Raw genomic sequence first — 5,720 nt, forward strand, 5'->3', positions numbered from 1 at the left:
GTGGGACTGGATCCCAGATCTCCAGGATCATGCCCTGGGCTGAAGGCAGGCGCTAAACCGCTGAGCCACCCAGGGATCCCAACACCATATTGTTATTTTGCTGTAATTGCCTTAATGTTTGCCCTTTCTTCTGCTTGGAACTCACCTCCCTCTTAGTTCACTTATTAAGCTACCATTCATCTTTCAGTGTTTTCCTTCAACAATCCGCAATCTACAGACACAATGGAAATTTCCCATTCTTGAAACCACTTTGAGATATAATTGACATACAGCGTGCAGAACTTGATGAATCTGGAGTATATACATACCCCAGACATACATACACCTGTGAAACCATCCCCGTTGTGAAGGCCGCAAACATCTCCATCATCTCCTAAAATTCCTCCCACTCCCTTCTATACTGTTGTAGGGGAATGGGATGTGTAAGAACATTTAACATTCTTTTCCACGAACGTTTGTAAAGTTATGCTACAGCCATGAACCCAACGCTTCAGCAGCTTAGTGCACACACCCTATAGACAAAACCTGCAAATACATTCCAGCAAGGATTTTTGCTCCAGGCACTTGGTGACCAAGTAGATCATGGCCCCACCAGGTTGCAATTATACCACTGGGACATGTGGCCCTGTTCGTCACCATGTAGAACATAAAGCTAGAATCATAGGCAGAATTTTCTATGGCTTGTCCCTGGAAGGACACTCTGCTTTTGCTCACAGCAGATAATAGTGTTTACTAGCTAGTAGCAGGAAATGGTAATGGGACTATCTAGAAGCATTCAAATTGGAGAAACAGAAAATTTGCAAATAGCACAAAGTAGGTTCTCAATTGATAGAATCTAACACCCTTAAAACTGGAAGTTTGATCACATGGAGAGGTAACGACAGTTTTAAAGTTATTGTACCATAGAACTGATATCAAAGGTGCTAATATTTGGAGAGTTGATTCAAGGATGTCATTTAGACCATGACAACATGACCAATTCAAGGAAATAGACTCTAAGGTGAGCATTCAGAATAGAAATATTTAATGTTGAAATATTTGAACACAGAAAATCAGTTTCCTTAAAAAAAAAAAAAAAGTAACCTAAAGTCAGAATTGGTTCCATGAAAATGGAGGTGAAAAGCACATGAGAGCCAAGGGTGGGTCAACTGCTCTGCTGTGGGGTCAGGATAAACACAGGATCGAGGAATCTAGCCAGCCATGGAACTTTGAATCCAACTCGCTTAAAGGGACATGCATTGGAGGCACAGAATTCTGAAAAAGACTTCACACTAAGTGGATGCAAAAATGGATCAAGCTCATTTCAAATTGTACTTTTTTTTTTTTTTTTTTGGAGTAGTTGGGTCTTACAAATATTCACAGACCCTTTTATATAAAGTAGATATACAGGGCAGCTTGGGTGGCTCAGTGGTTTAGCACCGCCTTTGGCCCAGGGCGTGATCCTAGAGTCCCGGGGTTGAGTCCCCTGTCAGGCTCCCTGCATGGGGCCTGCTTCTCCCTCTGTCTCTGTCTCTGTTTCTGTCTTTCTCTCTGTCACTCATGAATAAATAAATAAAACCTTTAATAAATAAATAGATAAATAAATAAATAAATAAATAAATAAATAAATAAATAAAGTAGATATACAGTTGACAGAAAATAAAGTTACATGGTCAATGTTAATATATATCTTAATTCAACCAGTTCTGAGGACATTTCAAAATATATATTCTCAGATGTAAGGTAAACACCAAATGCTATCTGGCTACCAAGGTCTGCCTGGAAGGAGAGAATGGCATAAGGATCTCCACACAGGCCTCACAGGGCATTCTGTGGTTGCTCTGTACACATCACTGATTGATGTAGTCTCTGATTTTAACACTCCTAATCACCAGTTATTAACAAACTGCGGACATGCATATTTTTGCCTCCATTGGTCCTGCCCTAAAAACGATGGTAACCATAATACCGTCATTTTTACTCAATTTAGTATTATTATATACAGATTATAGATTAATGATTCAGACTGCACTCTAATGGTTGTGCTATTTTTCTACAGCAACAGAGTACATTCAAACATTTGTGTGATATTTTTCCCAAATTAGTAATTATTTTCCTTTTCTTTACCTTCATCTAACCAGAGGCATAGGACTTTTTCAACAATATATTCAATTTTAGCATCTCCTCTTTTGTGTGAACTACCCGCATCTCAAAAGATAGCTACTTAAAGACTGCTAATTTACATAATGAGCCTACCATTTCTCGTCTATTCTCCAACTCCTTTAATGGTTCAGGTTCTCTTCAGCCAGGAGGCACTGAGGCAGATGATGTGGCCAATTCTTCCATCTGTAAATTCATGTTGTGCATGTTTCTACACTGACACTGAAGGTCTTGACACAGTGACAGACGGTTTCCACATCACTAAAGATTTCATGCAGCGTCCTACACTGGTTTCCATCCCTTGCGGGAAATGTCATGTCATTTCTATTAGTGAAATGGGCAACCCCTTGCTGACATTTCAGCAAACACCCAAGACACTTAAAGTTAATCATGGTCTCTTAACTAAAAGTCAGAATTCCATCTTCTCTCTAATCTATGAACCCGAATGAGCATCTTCAAACACATGATTTCAAAGGACAGTATTTCTTATCTACACTGTTAAATTAACTGCAAAATATATATATTGGCATTTTTGGAAAAATGGTGTTATAATCATGGCCATTTTAAGTGTTCTATGGGAAGTCAAAATTAACTGATTATACATATATAAGCGTTTTCTATACATTTACATGTATATTGTGTCTCTATGTACAGGCACATAGAGAATCACATTCATCCGAGTCACTGATCCTTCTCCCGTGGTATCTTCCTAACTGACTTCTGTTCACACATCTTGCCCTGTCTCATCCCCACTCCTTTTCCTCCCCATTCTCCTTACGATAGGCAGACTCTTCTTTTAAAAGTATAGATCAGCAAAGAAATAAAAAATAAATTAAAAAAATAAAAGTGTAGAACAGATTATGTCAATCCTGGGCTTAACCCCCTTTGATGGCTCCCCTGTGCCATGAAGACTAAGCCTTACCTGTTGACACCCTTCTCTAGCTGCTTTGCCACTCCCGCTTCATCTCCTGGGACTTTCCCACCCCATAGCTGGACAACACTGGCCAGGTTTGGACAGTCCCTGATTGTCTTTTTTTCTCAGGCATTAAACACAGGCTAGTCCCCATCCTCAGGCCATTTCCATCCTCACCACAGAGACCTTTTGCCCCCAAAACTCCCCATCAACCTCACTTTCTTTAGGGAGTGCTTCCCTGGAGCCCTAGGCTATGTTAGAACCCTCTATACACTGCCTCGTATTTCTCCAACAAAACGCCCATCACATCTGCTGCATGCAGGAACCCTGTGCACAGCATTTATCCACCATTTAGCACCAGGGCTGAGCACAGTAAGTACTTTGCAAGGATTTACAGTTGCAGAAAGGTTGAAAAAGGAAATGATGGAGAAATATTTAGGAGGCCTAATACAAATAAGTAGGATTCAATGAATGGATATAAAAGGGGAAAACTTTTACTTGTATAAAATTATGCCAGGCAAAGGGTTTATGAATTATATTAATTTATAACACGTATATGTGTGTATATTACAGTACTATAATACTTTATAACTTGTCTATTCTATTTCTAAGCTTTTTATGCTGTAGAAACTTTGCTTTTATGTAAAATATTTTTATTTTTATTAAGACTTTCACTAGAGGGATCCCTGGGTGGCGCAGTGGTTTAGCGCCTGCCTTTGGCCCAGGGCGCGATCCTGGAGACCCGGGATCGAATCCCACGTCAGGCTCCTGGTGCATGGAGCCTGCTTCTCCCTCTGCCTGTGTCTCTGCCTCTCTCTCTCTCTCTGTGACTATCATAAATAAATAAAAAAAAAAAAAAAAAAAAAAAAAAAAAAAAAAAAGACTTTCACTAGAGTCTATTTCAATGTTTTCATGAGTTCTCTATTATGGTGACCTATTGAGGTCCCTAGACCTCAATCTAGGGAAAAAAAAAAAAAAACTATTGGAGAAGGTTAGAAATAAAGTCAGAAATACAGACTGCTAGGAGCCGTCTACCTGGATATTGATGAATCACATGTTGCAGTTCTAAGTTACAAACCTCAAGCCACTAATTCAACTCAAGAAATAATGTCATTTTATTTTTCTTTAGTTGAAGATGACCCCCTTAGGGGGCTGAATGATTTTTTTTTTTCAGACCACGACATACTGCCACTGTAGAGACCGACCTTAGTCCTTGCTGGACCACAGTGGTATCTGTAGAGATGTATAGAATTTGTATGGATTGGGGGCACCTGTGAGGTTCAGTTCGTTAAGTATCTGCCTTTGGCTCAGGTCATGATCTCAGAATCCTGAGATTGAGCCCTGCATGCGGCTTCCTGCTCAGAGGAGAGTCTGTTTCTCCCTCTCCCTCTGCCCCCTGCTGCTTATATTCCCCAACCCCCTGTCAAATAAACACATAAAATCTTTTAAAATCTTAAACGATTTAAGATTTATTCATGAGATAGAGAGAGAGACAGAGACACAGGCAGAGGGAGAAGCAGGCTCCCTGCAGGGAGCCCCATGTGGGACTCAATCCCGGGGCCTGGGATCATGACCTGAGCCAAAGGCAGATGCTCAATCACTGAGCCACTCAGGTGTCTCAATAAAATCTTTTTTTAAAAAAGAAATTGTATGGACTTGAGTGTCTATCTGTGGGATCATAGAGATTATTGTCTTTCACTCTCAACCTTGTGTCCTTTTTAGGTGCTCTGTGTTTCAGGCAATTCTGGGCTACTTTGGGAGTAACAAGAAAATCTCAGATGCATTTCCAAGACATTAAAGCAAATACTGTAAGGTTGTTCCTGGTCCCTCTGCCTCAAAATGGATGCAAACCCCTCCTAGCCTATGCTCTTCAGCCTTTCCTGGCAGTGTGGGATCTTCTCACTTCTCAAGACTAACCCAAAACTGGGTCAAGAAGTTAGTTACCTCTCCTCTCAAATTCCCCGGTATCAAATTTCCCCTCAAATCCTACAAATGAGACCCACTAGAATAACCCTGTTTTGAATTCTGTCTCATTCTCCTCTTTCCCACCTCAACTTTGTCCAGAAATATTTTCTGATGAGATAAAAGGGAAATATCTAATGTAATATCCCTTCCTTATTTTTCTGCTTATACCTGAACCTTTTGAAACTCAGAAATCCAAAATCCTGATTGCATTATTTTTTATTCTGCTATAGAAAACCTCCCAGAAACTAACAGATGCTCACGTGCTTCAGCCCAAATGGGAGAGGTGCCAAAATAGCCAAAAATATCAGAGAAACCCATTAGAGAGTAACTCCAGATAGTATCCCAACTACATGTCGATAGCAAAACCCTGTACTGTAGCTCTTTTACTTTGCTGTTGGAATATCCCATCCTCCAGCAGCACAGCTTCTAGTACTCTAAGTCAAACTGATTTACAGATACAAATACAAGTTCCATTCAGTTCAGTTCACAGGAATCAAACAGCCTAATAGTCCATACCTGCCCCCTTGGTAATGCAGTCCATTAAACTCCAACTGTCTTGCCTCCAATATGTTTTCTGAAACAAGGAAACCATTCATTTAGATTGTCTTTGAGAAGTTTTCCAGTATTTGAGTGATTTCAGAGAAATTTTATAGGAAAACTTTAAGACTAAATATTACACTGTTATTAGAACCACAGACTTTTT

Source organism: Canis lupus, chromosome 16 (assembly GCF_003254725.2).
Source record: "Canis lupus dingo isolate Sandy chromosome 16, ASM325472v2, whole genome shotgun sequence".
NCBI classification, from domain to species: Eukaryota; Metazoa; Chordata; class Mammalia; order Carnivora; family Canidae; genus Canis; species Canis lupus.